The following is a 20,460-nucleotide window of genomic DNA, read 5'->3' on the forward strand; positions in this document are numbered from 1 at the left end:
GGTAAAGACATAAAAGAAGAACATAAAACAGAATTACAAGAAATAAGGTGACAACTCAGGAAAGAATTAGAAATAGGAGATATTTCAGAATTGTAAATAGAAACCTAAGAGCAGACAAAACAATGCCCTGAAGGAAGTAGGTATAAAAAAGAAAACAATTTTAAATCAAAAATAAAGATTTAAGAAAACATCATTTTAAGATTAAAAAGTGTCATTGAAGATAGGCAAAGAAGATCAAACATGTAATTAATAGGAGTTTATAAAAAAAAAAAAACAAGACAAGCAAAAGACATAAAAATATTTCAAGAACCCTGGAATTGGGAAAGACATTGAAATTCTGTATCGGAAAAGCACAGCAAATAATTAATATTGACCTAAAATAACCAATACCAAGACATCATCTAGTGAAATTACTGGACTATAAAGAAAAAGAAGCAAATCTTTTGGGCATCCATTTAAAAAGGGCATGTGATTTGTATTAGATTATCAGAATTTTCAAAAGCAACACTTTATACTAGATGGAAATGGAGAAATATATTTAAGATTCAATTCAAGGGAAACAGATTGAATAGAAAAGGCAAATTCTGTGATACCTAAATAAGACATTAATTTGTAAAGAAATGTAAAGAGAAACTAAAAGGAGATATGTAGCACTGTAGTATAATTACATAATGCCACTTACTATTTGGAAAATATGAATGATGATTGCTTAATATAGATTATATAACACAGAAATAATCCATTGAATTAAGACCTGCAACTTTCCTGATCTCTGCTAAAAGCAGAGGCCTGGAATCGAATCCGACCTTGCTGACACTTTCAGAAGGGGAGCAGCTATGTGGATAATTTTAATAAATAAGCGCTAGTTGGTTGCCTGGAAATGATAGGACACTGAGAGACAGCCTTTTATCCTAAAATTCATAATAGCAGGGAAATGGAATACTGGGACTGAAAAAGGTAGTAACTGAAATTAAAACCCCAGTAGGTGAGCTTACATATTAAACACAGCTAAAGAGAGAATTGTACCAGAAGATACGTCAAAAGGAAATATCCAGACTGAAACTTGGAGAGACAAAAGGATAAAAAATAAAGAATTGAACATAAGGGTTGTATGGAACACAGTGAAAAAAATTTAACCTGTGTAGTAGGAGTTCCAGGCAAGGTGGAGAGAGAACATGGCAGAAGCATTATTTGAAGAGATAATAGCTGGGAATTTTCTAAAATAGATTGAAAATCAGCCATAAATTGAGGAAGTTTTATAAATCCAAGCAGAATAAACACAAAGAAAACTACATCTTAGGGCATCATGGAGAAACTGCCAGAAATTAAAAACAAAAGAAAAAGGACATTACCTTCAAATGAGCAATAATAAAATTGGCTGTGGACTTCTCAACAAAAATAGTAGTGTTAAAAGTAAACTGCCAACCTAGAATCCAATACTTGTATATTATGATTCATGAGAAATAAATGACCCAACATATATTTCTCATGTGTTTAGTTTTTGCCCACAGTTCCTGGCTTACAGCTCCCCAAACCCTTGTAATTTATTGAGCAATGAGAGCATCTTTTGTTATTAATATTTGGTCTCTTGTCCTCAGTTCCTAAAATCTCTTCAGAGCCATAAAGGTGAAATGGAGATCTTCATGACAAGCCCTTTCCACCAAAACTGGGTTTATGTTGATGAATTGACTTTTGAAGCACCAAAGGATAAGGCTGTTTTCCATGGGAACCAAACGTGATTAGAGGGTTGGAACTTTCAGTCCCACCATCCTGATTTCCAGGGAGGGGAGAGAGGCTGGAGGTTAAATCAATCACCAATGGCAGTGATTTGGTTATTCATGCCCATGAAATGGAGCCTCCATTAAAACCCAAAAGGACAGGATTTGGAGTGTTTCCATGTTGGTGAACACATAGAGGTGCTGGGAGGGTGGTGCACCTGAAGAGGGCATGAGAGCTTTGCATCCCTTCCCATATACCCTGCTCTATGCATTTCCTCCATCTGGCTGTTCTTGAGTTGTATCCTTTTACAATAAACTAGTAATTTATTAGATAAAATGCTTCTCTGAGTTCTGTGAGCTGCTCTAGCAAGTTAATTGAACCCAAAAAGAGGGTAATTGGAACCTCCAACTGATAAGCAGTCTGTCAGAAGCCCAGATGATATAGCCTGGGCTTGCCAGCTGGCATTTAAAGATGGGGAGGTGAGGTACTCTTGTAGGATTGAACCCTTAACAGGTGGGATCTGACACTGTCTCCTGGTACGTAATGTCAGAATTGAGTTGAACTGTAGGACCCCAATTGGTGTCCAAGAATTGTTTATTGTTGCTGTGAGGAACCAGCCCCCTCCTTCCCACATACTGGATTTGTGTGCAGAGCCCCCTTAATACAACTTTCAGAATGATGAAATTGGAGAGAATTTGTTACTGGTATTTTCTTGATAAACCAAAATAACAAATGTAGTTCCATAGGCAGAAGGAAAAATAACCTCAAATGAAACTATGGAGATTAAGGGAGAAGGTACTAAAACAGTAAATATGTGGGTATGATTTGTGGGGTACACATGTATGTGCATATGTGTGGGTACTCACATGTCTAAAATATGGCAATAATAATATGAATGATGTGAGGCAAGTAAATATAGTCAAATGTTCTGGAAGTGGTGAAAGTACTAATTTACATCAGATTTAATAAATCAAGAGACTTGCTGTAATCTCTGATCTCTTTTATAATCAAGAGTAGTAAAAAGACTTAGATACAGAGGACAAACTAGGGGTTGCTAGAGGGGAGGTGGGTGGGGGGGATGGGCTAAATGGATGATGGGTATTAAGGAGGGCACTTGTTGGGATGAACACTGGGTGTCCTATGGAAGTGATGAATCACTGTGTTCTACTCTTGAAACAAATACTACACTGTATGTTAACTAACTTGAATTAAACAAAAAAAATAAATTTAAAAAAAGAGTAGTAAAAAATATACAGTTAATAAGCTATAGTAAAGGAAGTGAAATACTGAAAACCATAAGATTAAAAAAAAGGCAAAAAAGGGGAGACAAACAGTAATGTAGGATAGGTGGGAAAAGAGAAAACAAAACAAATAGATAATAAAACATAAAAATAATACATGAAATGTAAACAGATTAAATGTTTCACTTAAAAGTTTATCATACTAGATGAAACAAAACCAAAACTTACGAATATACCTTTTATAGGAGTATGCAAATATAAAAATACAAAAAATGTTTAAAGTAAAAGAATGGAGAAGATATACCATGTAAACATTAACAAAATGAAGCTGTTGGAGTTACAAATTAGACTTAGCGCAAAAAAGCATCATCAGAGATAAGGAGGGATATTTCATATTGATAACAGAGTCAGTATACAGAAAGATACAAAAATTCTAAATTTAATGCAGCTATTTACATAGCCTCAAAATATGGAAATCTAGAACTATCAGAACTGAAAGAAGAAATATACATATTCACAAACATGGTGGGAAATTTTAACACATCTCTCCCTTAATAACAGAACTTGTTGAGAAAAAATCAGCAAGGATATAAAAAATTTAAATGATACCATTAATTAATTTGCCCTAATTGACGTGTGTGTACCCACAATAGTAGAATGCATGTTCATTTAAACTGCATATGTAACATTTACCAATATTGGCCATATGCTGGGCAATAAAGAAAATTTCAACAACTTTCAGTGGATTCAAATCATACAGAGAATGCTCTCAGACTAGAGTGGAGTTACATAAGAAATCAGTATCAAAGGGAACTATAAAAGTCACATGTGCATGGATACACTTTGTTCGTTTGTGTTTTGAGAGAGAGTGGTTGGGGAGAGGGGCAGAGGGGCAGAAGGAGAGGCAGAGAATCTTAGGCTTCATGCCCAGCGATGAGCCTGACATGGGTCTTGATTGCACAACTGTGAGATCATGACCTGAGCCAAAATCAAGAGTCAGAGGCATAACCAACTGAGCCACCCAGGTGCCCTGAAGCAGTACATTTTTGAATAACCCAGAGGCCCAAGAAGAAATCACAATGGAAATTTAAAAATATTGTAACTGAATGATCTTGGAAATGTGACAGTTCACCTTCTATAAATAAGCAAAGGACAGCAAATTAAACCCACAGAAGTAGAAGGATGGAAGTAATAACATTAAAAGAAAAAAATAGTAAGTGTACAAGAGTAGAGATTAGTAAAACCAAAAAATAGTCATTTGAAAAAAAACTAATAAAACTGATGATAGAGAATAACCCATAAAGCACAAAAACAGGTGGCCATCATCACAAATTCTAGAGATATGTAAAAGGTAGTAAGAGGATCTTATGGAAATATTCCAACAAATTTGAGAATTTAGATAAAATGGGCAAATTCCAGGGGGAAAACTTCCCAAGACTGACACAAAACAGAAAGGAGAGAATCTGTCCTAGACAAAGGGCTAATCTCCCTTATATTTAAAGAGCCCTTAGAAATTAAGAAGTGAAAGACCAACAATCCAGTAGAAGAATGAACAAAGGAAAGAAGAGAATAGCAGGTATGTAAGTAATAAGGGATTCATTATAGGTGGGTGCTAACCTAGTGAGTGAGAGTTGAATGAGAAGGGGGATACGCACCACCCTCTTCTTTCAGTCATTCCCAATTGTAAATGCTTTGGTTTCTGCAGTTTGGAGACCTTGCTATAACTCTATTATTATTACTACTACTGCTGTTCTTATTTGAGACCTCAATTCACTCTTCTCTTGGTAGATGCTGCTAGATGGACCTTATCAAGCCTTAGAAACTGTATTTTACTGCCATTCAGCTTTGGAATTCTTGTAATTATTTTTCTTCCCACTCCCAAGAAGACGCTATCTTAAAACTCATCTTGGATTCTCAGCTTCTTCGTTTGGTAATTGGTTAAAGGGGACACAATGGGAAAATTACATTTGAAATGTAAGGGATCTGATTTTTTTTCAAAGTTGTATTTCACTATTTTTTCAAAACAGATCATTGGAAAGAAAAACTTCCCCATATGACAGAGATATTTGTATCTGAGGCTAATTTCAAACAACTTCCCTATTTTTGAAAACTTAATTTCTGAGAAGTCTGTTAGGCAGTAAGATCTATTAAGACTCTTGTCTCAGTCACTTTTGGATGAGTTTATACCTGGGCTCAAGGCACCAGAGTATGTGTGACATTTACTGATATAGTCTGTATTGACATAGATTTTCAAGTCTCTGTCCTATGCTGCTTTGGGTTGGGATAAGCAACACAGAACTGTTAACTCATTTTGAAAATGACTACATTTTTCATGGCATTCAAAAGGGAAGGAGAAAAACATCTTTCACTTAGTGAATATGGAAGTTATTTGTCCAGAGACTGCCCTGTTTCCCTTCATTTCACCTAAACAGAGAGATCAATCTGCATGGTTTTCGCTTGTCACACCAGTGATCAATAAAAGGCACATGGTGTCTTTCTCCAAGTAGCTGAGTCTGCTTGAAACTTTAATAGTACTATTTTATGAGCTGAACTGCTTCAAGTTTTTCTCTTAGAGAATGGTTATATTTTATTGAGAATAATTGTGCTGCCAGGTAATGGAAAATAAACATTAAACACTGATACTATCATCCTCTTGACTTGTCTAATTTTCCTAGTTCATAATGCATTGTGGCTAGACTGATGAAATCAAACCGTTAATGGTAAATTACCTGTCAGACTGATTTGTCTGCTCTGTTCATTATCTTTGGTGAAAATACGGCTGAGATGGTGTGTGTATGTGTGTGTGTGTGTGTGTGTGTGTGTGTGTGTGTTGTTTTAATTTACTTGAGTTTAGAAGTTGGAAATGCCTCTTTACAGAAAGTAAACTTAGTGTGTGTATGTTTAAAATAAAATAGCTACCCACTCATAACTGCTGTTCAAAATATAGTCATCAAGCCCTTACTGTTTCGGATTTATCTTGGGGTCCTAGAAAACAATAGTGGAAACTCTTCTGGTTGTCCCTCTTTACTACCCAGAGGGATTTTAAGACATGCCTATACATATCACTGTGCTAGGCACTGAACACAGAAGGTTTTCCAGCTCCTTCGGTGATTGAAGATGAAAACAGCTTTGCCATAACTACATGAAGGCCTTTCAAAGAACAAAATGGAAGCCATAAACTGATTCCTAAGTAGACCAAAGTGTAGTTCTACTCAAAAACTTAGGAAACAGTTCTTTTGGATCTGGAGACGAGTGGCAAAAATTTTAAGCTGTTTTTTTTGTTTGTTTTGTTTTGTTGCCTTAAGTTTGAAAAATCCTTTTTTGAAAAATCCTTTTTGAAAAATCCTTTTGTTAAATGAGGAAGAACTTCCTTCAGTATCAGCCTCTCCCGCCATGAGGTTTTGGACACTCAAGGACTGCTTGAACTGTGTGTCTGTGAGTGGAAGACAGGAGGAAAGCCATCATGGACTGAAGCAGATCTTGGACAAGAGGAAGAAAGTGGCTCCGTCACCATAGTCATGGGGACACCTCTGTGGGGCGGCCAGACTCAGAACCCTCTGCAAAACTGGGTTTCCCCAGCTCATCCAGGTTCTCTATGCTTCGGAGTGCTGTGCTTTGGTATATTTATTCTAGTGAAGTTGGGAAGGACATGGTTCAGAGAGGACCTCCGATGTTCGCTCCTTGATTCCTAGCCAACCAGACAGTCGGTTCCAGAGTAGATGCTGCTGCCTCAGAGCAGTGCTGGGCTCAGTGGGGCTCTGGGATGACACTGAGGCATGGGGGTTAAGAGTGTGCAGGTGCCAGGATCAGAGACTGAGTTCTGACCCCAAATTTCTCAGTTGAAGATGAAGCAAATTTCTTCAACATTTTAGGACTTCGATTTCTTTGCTTGTAGAATGAAGACATTAATATCTTCTTCACAGTTTTTAAAATAAAGATTAGATGAGATCATGTATTTGGAGCACTTTGCATAGTGCCTGGTTTATAGTAAGTACTCAATAAGTACTTATTAGTCATATAGCATAATGTGATATTGTTCCAGCTACAATCCTATAGTAAAATTTTTCATATATTGGGTTTTATTTGGACCTTATAAGAACCCTGAGAAGTAGGTGGGTGGGTCTTATTATTCCATTATACAAGAGGAGAAACTAAATTGCAGAAAGATCAGTGCCTGGCAAAGGGCACAAGATAAGTGGCAAAGTTGGGGCAAGCTCTGTGTTCTGAGCTCCCACAATTCAGCCATTCAAAAATAATTTTGAGTATTTCCTGTGTGTTAAATACTAGAATTTATGATGAATATTACCAGATATATTTCCTGCTACCAAGGTGTTTATAGTCTTGCGAGGGACAGAGATATTAATCAAGTAAGCCCACTAATAAATGTCTAATTCAAAACTGATTTAAGTGCTCTGGCAGCAAGGAAGGAAGTTTTATAAAGGTGTATTTACAAAGGGGCCTGACTTAGACTTGAGGTCAGATCAAGCTTCCCTGAGGAAATGCCGCTGGAGCCAAGGTCAAAAGGATGAGTATGGGTCAGCTGATCATGGAGCAGATGTTGAGCCCCAAGGGGAAGGCCAGGGGCGGGAGAGTGTGGGAGCTTCCAGGAAATGGGAGGAAGCCAGTGCAGCTGGAAGACACAAAAGGCAGAGAGGAGGCAGAGAGTGGTGCGATGGAGGTGGTGATGGGAGGTGGTAATGGTGGTTGCTAATATTTATTGACTCTGTGCATACCACGTAAGCTGGGCCCATCTGGGACCACCTTCCACTAGATTTTGAGGGTGAGTTTCCTTGTGAATCTGGGCTGCAAATCCATTCTAGGGCCAGTGGCCAAGGATGTGTTCCTTTTGTTTTTTTCCTTGCCTTGCCTGCTAGCTGCAGAAGCGATCTACACTATGACCCCTGGGTTGTGTGTTTATGTGGGGTGGGGAGAATGGATTTGGGCCCAAGTGGAGGCCTCCATGTGGGGAGGGTGTCCTGTTGGGTTCCCTGACTCGGTGGATCCCCAAGCCTTGGTTTCCGTTTTCTTGCCCCAACAGGCTGTTAAAGTGAAACCCATTTAGTTTGCCCATTTTTAGCTCTGAAGGTGAAAACAGCTGAGATGTTTTCATGTTCTGCTACCTCTGTGGGTTCCCATTTCTGCTTTGAGTCCAGCCTGGTAGTTACTATCTGGTTAGCTTAGTGATGCTTTTAAGGAATTTGCTTCTATTTTATCCAGTATGGTTTTTTTCCCCCCAGTGGACATCTTGGTCTGAAAATCCAGTGTGCCATTGAAGGAATCAAAAATCCACCTATTACTGGCTTCTTCTCTCTCTGCCTGTGGAAATCTTATGTAATATGAGAGTGATATGGGGCTTTTTTTTCCCCCAGTAGGAATTAAGTAACTAAAGAATTGTTTTTATTGTGGAAACACATATATTACACAAAATTTACTATTTTAACCATTTTAATTGTATAATTCAGTGGCATTAAGTACATTCACAATGTTGTGCAGCCATTGCCAGAACTTTTTCATCATTCCAAATAGGAATTTTACACCCATAACCATAACTCCTATTTTCCCGACCCCAGCCCTTAGTAACCTCTAATCTACGGTCTCCATGAATTTAATGACTTTATGTGCCTCAGATAAGTGAATCACACAATATTTGTCCTTTTGTGTCTGGCTTATTTCACGTACCAGAATGTTTTCAAGGTCCATCTATGTTGTAGCATGTCAGAACTTCTTCCATTTTATGGATGAATAATAGTAATCGTACATATACATGCCACATTTTGTTTATCCATTCATCTGTTAATGGAAACTGATTTGTTTCCACCTGTAGGCTATTGTGAATAATGCTGCTGTAAACATTAGTGTGCAGGTATCTGAGTCCCTGCTTTCAGTTCTTTTGGGTATGTACCTAGGAGTTTAACTTTTGGAGGAACCGATACTCTATTTTTTTGAAGTCACTCTTTCTGACATCAACTTTATGCCCTGGGGCTCTCCCAGCACAGATCCTCAAACCCAAGCTTCTCTGAGACACATCCTGCCCATGTGCTCCTGTAACTCTTATGCCTGCCCTGTGACTACACAGATGGTACTTACATGCGTCTCCCGGGGCTTCCAGGAGGGCAAGGTCTGTCTGTGTCTAGCATGGTGCCTGACATGCTGAATGAATTAATTCCTTTGATGAGTGTTATTATGCTCTGCCCTTACAAAGGTTGTGGCCTTGGAACATGGCCTCTGAGAATCAGTTCCCCCTTGATCTAGACTGAGTATAGAAGTAGCCTGGACCAAAGGCTCTGAGCTCAGCCACGCCCTGTGGACACAGGAACTTCAGATCTGCCCTGGATTCTAAGGGTGAGGATTCTTTTTTTTTTTCTTTTAATTTTTTAAAATGTTTATTTATACTTGAGAGAGAGAGACAGAGAGAGACAAAGTGTGAGTGTGGAAGGGGCAGAGAGAGAGAGAGGGAGATGCAGAATCTGAAGCAGGCTCCAGGCTCCAAGCTGTCAGCAGAGCCCGACGCGGGGCTCAAACCCATGAACCGTGAGACCATGACCTGAGCCGAAGTCAGAGACTCAACCGACTGAGCCACCCAGGCGCCTCAGATTCTTTTTTTTTTCTTTAATGTTTTTTTATTTTTGAGAGAGAAAGAGAGGGAGAGAGCAGGAAGAGGGCAGAGAAAGGCGGAATGGAGGATCCAAAGATGGCTTTCTGTTGACAGCAGAGAACCCTATGCAGGGCTTGAACTCACAAACTGTGAGATCTTGACCTGTACCCAAGTCGGACGCTTAACCAACTAACCCACAGGGCTCCCCTAAGGGTGAGGATTCTAAGTGTGAGGGCGGATCCACCTGGAGCAGGGCACCCACAGCAGAGTTACGCCCATGCTGGGTGTTAATCACTGGCCAAGGCTGGGAGCTCGCGCCGGCCTGAGTGCTTTTCCTTACTCTTAAGAGCATCAGTGGGCTTGTGCAACAATCTTTCCAGAGGCTAGATCTAGAAACAACTGAACACTTTTCTCTTTATTCCTATTAGGTTTTTCTTCCTTTTAAACAATTGCAGTGAAGTATACATAATATAAAATTAACCATTCTGATCATCTTTACAGTGTCGTGAAATTTTCCCATTCATTTTGAAAAAATCTCTGTAGTCAAAAGAGATTTTGCCTTTCTAAATACTAAAAAGAGCTTTTCCCTTAAGGAAGCAGAATGCTCCCCCAGGTATGTGATTTTCAACAATGTGCCCAGCATTACAAATAGAATAGGTAGACACGACAAGGCAGACCCTGGGCTGTTGAAGAGAGAGCCACAGTTCCTCCTTCTTTCCCTTCTCTCCTCACCTTTCCTTTGTTTCCATAGTACTGGAAGTCAATACAAGTGAGGTTGTTCACCTCCTCCCAGAGGCATCAGCATCTTTGATGATGTCTGCAGGAACCCGTGCTGCTCTGTGAATAATAGTGATTAATTCCTGCTTTTGTCTGCAGTAGGTGATGGGGGTGGGGGGCGGGAAGCCAAAGCAAAACTAAAGAGAGGGAGCTGAAGGCTCTATTTATGTATTTATTTATTTATTTTTTACCAAACTAACAGTTTTTAAGTGATTAACCTGTTAGGTTTTATTTCGGTGTCACTGTTTCGGAGCAAATGCCATTTCAGAAATGTTGCAGCTGCAAAGCAGAGACCTGACGTGGTCAGAGATGTGGGCTCAATGTCTGCGCTGGTCTGTCCCGCTCCAGTGGTGGGACCACCTTGCTTCCACCATTCGAGGGGGAATGTCACCCCCAATCTCCACGGTCATGGAATCAGAATTGATAGATCTGGAAGGACCAGAGGGAACAGATCCAGGGTCCCATTTTGCAGACTAGTTCATTGTGGCTGTCAGTGAGAAGTGCCTTTTAGCTGAGGCAGACCCAGGAGCAGAGGCAAACTGTCCTGAAGGAACCAGCACACTCCTCTCCCCGCCAGACTGCAGGACTGTCTGCACCAGGTTGGGTAGTGTGGGGCCCAAGGCGGCAGCCCTAGGGCCCAAGATTCTCCCAGGGCTCTGGCGTAGGAGGTTGGGGGGTCCCTGGGCTTCTTGCCCCACCTCTGCTGCTCAAAGCCTGGCTTTCAAAGTTGTAGGACAGTCACAGACCCCCTTCTTCCTTTCTTTTTCTTCTTTTTGACCCAGGCGGTGGGCCTGTTCAGACCCCCCAGGCTTACAGGAGCCTTCCCAAAGACGTGGGCCTGTTGTTGATTTACGGGGACACGGCTCCTCTGTGTGCGCCTGGCTGCATAACTTAACGGGATCTGTCACCTTCAATAGACTGCCACACAGCTGCGTGCGCGGGAGCAGCTGCCTTCTCTGCCTTTGTTTGGTCTCAGCGCTCCTCTCCTCCAGCAGCGGGGCCCTCTCTCCTCCCGGCACCTTGATTAGTACTGACTGTCTCTGCCCTCCAAGCGCTTCGCTTGGTCCCCGTATATACAGTGTCTTGCACACAGTTTACGATAGTGACAGCGAGCAAAGGTCGTCCATAAACACTGAGTCGTGGGTGGTAGCATTAGCTCTTAAAAATCATAATCAGCTCTCCTGGTGGCCTCTTAAATTCGTGTGCGGCTTTTCTTCTCACCCATAAAATAGGCTCCTTTAGACAGAGGCCCCAGAGTTGGCAAGCGTACAGAGCACATGTTTGGCCATGGGTGCCTCAAATGACAGTACAATCCCCAATTTGGGCTGAGAGTCCGTGTGCCCCTCTAAACACACGCGTGTGTGCACATACATTCTGTCACACATGAACACCCATGCATGAGCACTCCCTCTCGTGCATCCAGAGTCCGTGGTGCAGCGGGCGGGCAGCCAGGCCGGGAAGCTGGTGCATGGGCCACAGCAGGCTCATGGCCGAATGGACGTGCACAAACGGCTTCCCCTTTCACTCCGTGATGGCTTGCTCTCTACTGTCAGATCTCAGTGCCGGCGACCTGTCCCTCGCCCCATCTCAGGGAGCATCTGATATCATTTAAGAAGGCCTCACCCAGGGGCACTTGTGTTGGCTGCTGGGGTTGTGGAGTGAAATCCCACGGAGTAGGTGGCCGGGGTGTCTGAGAGCGTCATGCCTACTGCCGCCAGCCGCTTGTCGCTAAGTGCCACCGGTTCCTCGTGGGCACCAGAGTGGACCTTGGGACAGGAGCTAAAACGGCATGCTGACTGGTCACAACCTAGGCAGTGCTGCCCAGAGGAAGGAATGCGGGATCCCCAGACGGATGCATGCGGGCTCACCAGCTCCTGGCCATTCCACTTCCTGGCTGTGAGACCTTGGGTGAATTATTAACTTAACCCTGGAGCCTCAGTTTCCTCATGTATAAAAAATGAAAATGAAAGAACCTACCCTCAAGGCACTGTTAATAGGAGTTAAAAAAAAGAATATGTGTAAAGGGGCAATTGTTTTATTGGGGCTCGATACATGGCAGCTATAATAAATACTATTATTATTTTATGATCTCTTTGGCCCAAGGCTTTGATCCCGGGATAAGGAAACAAGTGTTGGGCCACATACAGCCCTGACAGACCCAGGGCTGATTTCAGCAGCAGGGCCAGTAAAAACCTCACCTTTTCGATGTGTGTGTAACGGGAAGGAAGCCCCCAGGTATGGCGATGACAGGCAACCCAGGGCTTCTGTCCGACTCATTCCCTAACTCTTCTGGGGTTCATGTGCTCCGCCTGGCACTGGTGTCTCTTGGTTTGGGACCCAGCCCTCCTCTGTGGTGAGTGCAGGAAGAGAGGGGGAATGTGGGACTCTGAATGGCCATGGCCAAGGATGGGCCGTGAGTCCTAGGTCACCTCAGATATCTGCCCTGGGCTCCCATCAGTCCCAGAAGAGCTGCTAAAATAGGTGTGGAGAGGCCAGGTGCACTCACCAGCCATTCGGTGTCAGCATCAACAAGAAACCAAAGCAAGCCCCCACCTTCAGAGGTGGGAAGACTGGAGACGAGGGACCACAGGGATGTGAGGGCTGAGCAGAACCCGCGGGAACACAGTTTGGGACCCATTACCTCAGGCCAAAGACTTAACATTTCCCAGATGCTAGACCCGCTATTTTCGTTTCGCACATAAAGAGCAACTCTCTCCTCTTGACATGACGATCCCAACTCACGTTGTCTGGCATGTGAAGAGAACAAGCCATGAAGCCTTGTGAGTTTCCTTGGAAGAACCGTGTTATAATGACACAAGTCATTACTTAAGGCCAAGCTCACAGAAAGTCTGTCCCAGGACCGAGCTGGATGCTGGGAAATGTGCCTGCTGACTCACACTTTCTTCTCCCCCTCCGCCCAAGTACCTGGTGCCCATCCAGTTTTCAGGCAGCTCATGGCTCACCTGGACTGCTCTCATGAAGCTGAGTCTTGACTTCAGTCCTCCCCCTCTCCTTCCCCCACTCACATGAGCTCATCTCTGCTGAAGTGTTAGCGCTGAAGGTCAGACGTGTTCTCTCATTCTTTTCCAGGGTGATATGTGCCCTCCACACCCACTTCACCCAGAAGGATGCAGGTTGGTACAGGTGCAGATGAGCATGAAGTACTGTTAGACAAACATTTGAATTTGCCTCCTGCCATTTATGTGAGCAACTATCATATATGTGGTATACACTTTCATGTAGAAAATTAAATTATCATATATATCCTGTTTCTGAAACTTTTACCAGTCAGTATATTGTGACTATTTCCCCCATGTCTTTATATATAGTCTTCTATAACATAATTTTTTAATAACTGAAAAGTAGTCTCTTGTGGGGTGCATGAATGACAATCCCTCAGGATGAGGGAAGAAAATATTCCAACTTCCTCCCATATGTCTTTTTATCCAAGTGTAAGAAAGAACTGGTTTACTGATACTCTAATACCTGGACTCATCATGGTGTTGCACCCAGTCTGCTAGTCCCCTGGTTATCTGTGGCCAATGCGGGTCCAACAGCGTTGTTTGCTTTTAGCAAATTCTGATTTACTGTAGTTTTTGAGTCTGGCTTAGAGATTTTGCCAGATTATGTTCTTTTAGATAATAACCTTCATAAAATGAACAGGTAGCCAAAAAATCTTCCTCCAAAGAAAATGTAGAGCATGAGAAGAGAACAAGAAAATGGCAGAGTGGATTCTTCTTCAGCTTTGAGCATGAGCTCATCATAATTCTGATTAGATGTAAAAGAAAAAAAAACCCAATAGCATCAGATCTGAAAGTCAGCCAGAAATATATTCATATCTTGAGAAGATTATGTAAATAATGGATATATATTCATTTCATTCATGATGGCCTTACCTTAACTGTATATTACATACAGAGATATTAGCTTCTAAGGTATGAGCTAAGGAGAGTATCACCACAGGCAAAATGTTAAAAAGCAAACATCGAAAACATTCTCCCACCAATGTTTAAAGTCATGCAATATTTATTTCGGTACTTAAATATTTTTGCTAAACTACTAATAATACATGCTCAGCAGCTTAAAAGCCACATACCATGGTAAAACTGGGCTAAGTGACACATGGAAAAAATGCAGGGATGAACTTAAATGTAGTATTTTGTCAGAAAATACTGTTGGAAGATGCAAGGAGAACAATTGCTGAATGTTTGAAGAAACAAGTATGAGAATACATAATGCCGTGCGGGAGTTTTGCCACAGAGTTGGATGAAAGTACATATGTTTCCAACATGATTCGGTTGTGGCAGTTGCCAAATGCTGCTTCCAAAACAAAACACATGAATTTTGTTTTTGTAAGCCACTACAGGAAGGATAATTGAAGGACATATATTCTGAATATCAAATGAGGTCTTTAACAATGGTTAAAACAACAACAACAACAACAACAACAACAACAACAACAAAGGATGGAAGTAATAAGTGCAGACAGGGCACCTGCTTTGACTTCAGGAACAAGATTCTTGAGCGTCATTGCAGAGGTAATGGTCTAGCATGGTGGGGAATAGCGCCGTCCCTCGGTCCTGGATGTCACAGTTCAAAATCCAGTGCTGCTGCTTGTCAGTGGTGTGACCTTGGGACAGTTACCTAACTTCCCTGTGTCTGTTTCCTTCCCTGTAAAATAGGGATAGTAATTGTGTCTACATGAGGGCTAGTTGCAAAAAGCAAATGAATTCATATAGGTAGGGTGCTTAAACTATGCCTGGCACAAAGTAAGTGCTCAACAAACATCAGCTAATAATTTATGCCACACTTGAAATTTATTTACAAACCTCTATAGCAAAGGATTTGAAGCTGGAAGTTCTACACTGAGTATCAGTGATGCGGTTCAGGTAATAAAACGAAGCTTTTAATATATAGTAGAACCTTTGCAATATTTTACATAATTTTAATACATTATATAAACATATAAACATAAACATTATATAAACATGTATTTATATGTTTATATTTATATGTTCATATATTATATAAATATATATTTACATATATATTTATATATATAATATAAATATATTATTTATATAATATATGTTTATATAATATAAAATATGTATAGTATGTTAGAATAGAAAGGTCATAGAGAATGAGCAAAAAATCTTTTATGTACACAAAATTAGATGTGTATCATGTAGCAAATTACTTGAGTTAATAAATATAAAAATGACTTAGAACTTTTTGTGGCTTCCCATATTATGTTACTTGACTCTTAAAATATATATATTACATGGAATTTGTCTCATCAAATTATGGTGACATTTAAAAAAATAAATAAAACATAAAGTTTTTTGAAAGAAATAGAGCATTTAGACTTCCAATGTTCTATGACTTTATTGCTGGAAAAAAGTGCAGTTGTATATAAAAACTCTCATATACTCACTTTAAAATGTGGAAACAGAATTTGCTACCTTGTTTAAATACCTTCCAGTTAAGTTTTTAGTGTTTTGGAAGCATTTGTTTAAAATATAAAGAATGTAAGACCTATTGATTGACATCATAGCAGTAGAAAATTTACTCAGCCTAATTTCAATAAAAGTCTGTATACTTAGTATATGAGAATGAAAAATTAATTTATTAATTAATAAGTGTGCCCAATTATGCCTTTCCTCTATTTGTATGTGTCTTTATAAAAGATTGCTTCCAGTTATGGCAACTATTACAACCAAGTATAAAAATATACTGACCTCTCCATTGTTGCATCACCAAATGTGAAGATAGGATTTTAAAAAATAATGGAGCATATCCAAAATCATGTCGCCCAAAGCCAAAATGTTTCTGTAGTATTAATGAATAAAATAAAAAAATTTGAATATTGGCCAAAATTTCCACATTGTATGTTTTGTAGTGCACATAACGTCTTTAGTTCAGTAGTACCCATATGTGACTCATTATAAACAAATATGTATTTATCAGGATGTGAACTAAAAAATTATATTTGATAGGAGTATGTGACTGTTGACTCGAAGTGCAAGAGACCACTTAACTCTCTATTGTCAGGCACTTAAGTTATTTATAATTTTTTCCCTTTTGCCACATTCCCGCTTGTTTTCTGGGATAGATTCCTGGAAGTGGAATCAAAGAGTATTTGAAGGGAATATTTTTATAGTTATGTATTACAAGTTGCCTAGAGAGAGATAGTAAATCTGTAGTAATTGATGTGTTCACCGCCATCAATGTATATCCCCTGCCCTTGGGTTTTTTCTAATCTGATTTCATGCTAGTAGGAGGAGAGGGCTGTGGTCTGTCTTAGGGCAGTCAGATTGCCCAGGGGCTCTGGGGAAGACAGTTTTGGGCAGGGAGCCCAAGTGACCACAGACAATGGCCACCAAGGGCATCCTTTGCTTCAGGCATTTCCTCTCTGGATGATGAGCTCCCTGGGGACTTGGCATGGCTCTTGGGTCAGCAGCAGGGTGGGGTGCAGGATGGTGTGGGAACATGGTCATCTTGCTCGGAGGTGGGGGTAGGAGGTCAGCGAGTGAAGTTCTGTTTCTGGAAACTGTCTGTGGGATGATGATTGTTTACATGCTGCAGTGTCTAAGGATCAAAAGCGAGTGGAAAGAAGCCTCCTCCACTCTCAGGCCATGTGGAAAGCATTTATCTCCTGCTGGAAACCTTGCATGAGAACAAAAGCAAACCTTGCAGAATGCTTTCAGGCACTGCATCTTGTTTCCGGGTCTCTCAGCCTTTTGCTAACAGAGCAGAGTGGGACTTCCCGCCAGAATCAGAAATGCCAGATTTTTCCAAGCAGAGTGGATGCACAGCAAATTGGTGGCATTTTGTTCTCCATTTTCCAGTCCTGCTAAGCTGGCACATTGTTCCATCTCAAGCTTTTTTCTCTGTCTGGAGACCAAGACAGAGTGGCTCCTAGTTGAAGGAGGTGTTAACCTCACAGACTGCATTTGTTTCTTGGCCTTGGATTCCCTTCTTAAGGGGCAGTTTGGGAGTGCGGGACAATGACTTGGTCAGATAAGCCTTTTTGGTACTACCGCTTACCACGCTGGCACCCAATAGCCTTGCCTTTGTGCAGGTGGGTCCTTGGGAGGCACAGGACCAGCCTTGCAGTGGGGGTGGGAGGGTTCTGCTTCTACCTTTGTCTCTGGCCCCACAGGGAACCCTAATCTGGTGTCTCAGCAGCCCCATACTTCTCTCTTTCTGGGTCTTCCTAACCTGAAGTCTGTATTCCCAGCGAGGGGTGAATGCAGCTGCAGGGTCTGAAGAGAGGATAGTTGAACTTGCCCTCCAGGAGCAAAGGACTTGGAGGTGACCACTGCTTCATGCCATTTCCTTAGGTATCCAGGCAGCCAAAGAGACACGAAGGCTTATTGAGGGATCTTCCAGAATAAGTAGGGAGTGGCTTTAGAGGCCAGATTAGCTTCTCCACTGGCCCTCTTAATCTATCCTCTCCCTCTCCTCTGAGACCTTACCTGGTCTGTCTCCAACTTGCCCAAACTTTCTCTCTCTTTCTCCATGCATATATGTGTACACACACACACACACACACACACACACACACACACTGGTTCCTTCCATCCATCCATCCATCCATCCATCCATTCAAGAAGCCAACCAGCCAGCCATTTATCTTTTTTTTTTTCCCCATTTGTTCCTTCCTTCACCTACTCCTTCAGTCAATAAACATGAGGCTATTTTAAAGCAGATGGCTGTGGCTGAGAGAGGTTTGAGGGCTCTGACCCACTGCTCATAGGACCTCCCAGGACTTTGGACAGAATCTAGTTCAGAGCTTTGCAGGTCTAGAAACTCATTTTTGTCCACTAGCCCAGAGGTTCATTCCAAAGAAGTCATAAGTGACTGATTTGTAAACCTAAAGGCCAAAATTAATTACAGCCCAAGTTAGACTGGGTGGGATAACCAGTACCAGTGTTTCCTCCTGGGGCAAATTAAAGTCCAGAATGGGGATGTCGACTCAAGATAATTGAATGGATTGCTTTTCCTCATGCCAAGAAGATACCTCTCTAGATAATGCTACGCTCCATTAGCCACACAGCAGCCAGAGTGGTGTTTACAAAATGTAAATCAGATCATGCCTCTCCCCTGCTTAAAACCCTGCAATTGTTTTTCATTGGACTTAAAATTAAATTACAGCTCCTTAATAGGAGTACGAAGTTCTGAAAGATCTGGCCCTGCCTCCCCTTTCCAAACTTCACCTCCTACCGCCGTACCTCTGAGCACTTTGCTCCAGCCATCCACCCTCCTTTCTGTTCCTTCACTATCCAACTGAATGCCTCACACCGTTCCTGCACTGGAAGTCTCTGCCAGCAGCTCCCACTACAGCCTGGAGCCTGTGTGCTCTAGGGGCAAGGGTTTTTGTATCTGTCTTGTTCACCAGTGTATCCCCGGTGCCAGCACAGAATAGGTGTTCAAAGGTTAGTTAAATGAATGGGCAGTACCAATTACAAAGCGGGGTAGGCTCCGCTTTGAATGTGGTGGAAAAGATTTTGAACTTTGCTCTATAGGATGCATTTTATAGTCCTTTATCTTTATCTTGTTTCTCCTCCTTCTCCTCCCCCTCCTCCTCCCTCTCCTCTTCCTCCTCCTTTTCTTTCTTTCTTTGGTTAGACATCACCATGAACTTCCAATTTCTGTGCAGATGGTTAACCAATTTGACTGCTGTTTGTCTATTTTAGAACAGCATTGGAGAAATTATGAAACAAAATGAAAAGTTGGATTTTAAGAATTAACCAGAAAACTAGGAGAAAATCATGGGGGCCTGAAAGCTGTTTTAAATTGGTACATGTGGTGGGGGAGGCAGGTGGCTGAAGGTGGGCAGACAGCAAGACGAGAATAGGCCAGAGGAAAGCTTCTGAGATTCTTCCCTTGCCTCACAAAAGCCTTTACTAACATCGATGAGATTGTAGGGGAGTTCAGTAAATGCCTGATGCTGGGGTAAGATGGTCCAATAAGCTGGGGTAAGGTGGTCCAAGATGCCAAGATCTTTGGTGCGTTTGGTAAAATGAGGAAATCTATCCTTGGATGGCTGCAAGATTTTACAGGTACACGATCCAACTGATTCTATGTTGTGGGTACGGGATATTTGGAAATTAAGAGAATCCAGCCATTAGCCACTATACTGCTGATGCAATGCTTCATCACTCTGCCTTTTAAGGTTTGGAAATTTTGTGAAATCATCTGCAAGTCCTGCAGAGTCAAAGCCTATGTACTGCAGAATCACTGGAATGCTTCAGAGCTTCAGATTGTGGCCAAGTTAAAGGCACCTTCTTCTTTCTTCAAGGGATCTACCTTGACTAATATCAGAAAACTCAGCTTGGTCCTTGTCTCCAGTTTCTGAGGGCTGGATGTGTATGTTGCCAATTATTATTGGACAGTATGAGAGGATGAAGAAGAGGGGGAGGCACAGCAAACCCGAGTCCCTGAGGAAAGCAGATGGTCCGAGCTGTCCAGCATGATGGGACAGAAAGGGCATAGTATTTCTGCTCTGAAAGCTGGGCTGCCTTGTGCAAGGTGCCCAGCATCTCTGAGCCTCAGACTTCTTATCTGTAAAGCGAGGGGGTGAGGGAGATTGTTTATCATCCCTGCGGGCTCTGACACCTGACACTTCAATCAAACCTCAGCCCAGAGCCATTCCACATCTCCTTCGGTTGAAGGGAAATTCATCTCCCTTGCAGATTAAACACCTATTGATTTTTTTTTTTTTTTTCTCCTGGCAAGGGGGAATGAGACAGCTATTTCTTCCTCTGTAGACAGAAGGACAGAAAAAAAAAAGTCAAACCAGACTCCCATTCTGTGATTTTCTGTTCAGGCCTGAATGCTAAACAGCGTTGGCTCCCAGGGGGGTGACTCAGCTTCCGCAGCTCATAGAAATTTAGAATTGGAAGGGTCCCGACAGACTATCCAGTCCTCTCTAAATTGAGGAAACAGAGACCCTCGGATGGAAGTGACACGGAATTAGGTGGTGATGGAACCCGAACTAGAGTGTACATAGTATATAGGATGAGCACATCTGATGGCCCTTCGCCACAGAAACCTTTCCAGGGCCAGCTGTTAGGGGCTGCTCAGGTTCTCGTATTGCTCCTTTATGTAAATACGATAATC

General features: G+C 41.7%; 1 long non-coding RNA gene across 1 annotated transcript; it reads right to left on the reverse strand.

Moving 5' to 3' along the window:
- Positions 1–14,721: 14,721 nt before the first annotated feature.
- LOC109276317 (uncharacterized) lies at positions 14,722–18,730 on the reverse strand. Its single transcript, XR_002084588.2, has 3 exons — positions 18,570–18,730; positions 16,074–16,164; positions 14,722–15,003 (listed from the first exon to the last, which is right to left on the reverse strand). It is a non-coding gene; the product is annotated as an uncharacterized LOC109276317 (long non-coding RNA).
- Positions 18,731–20,460: the final 1,730 nt, after the last annotated feature.

This window comes from Panthera pardus, unplaced genomic scaffold (genome assembly GCF_024362965.1).
Source record: "Panthera pardus isolate Hobbes unplaced genomic scaffold, ASM2436296v1 HiC_scaffold_6, whole genome shotgun sequence".
Lineage (NCBI taxonomy): Eukaryota > Metazoa > Chordata > Mammalia > Carnivora > Felidae > Panthera > Panthera pardus.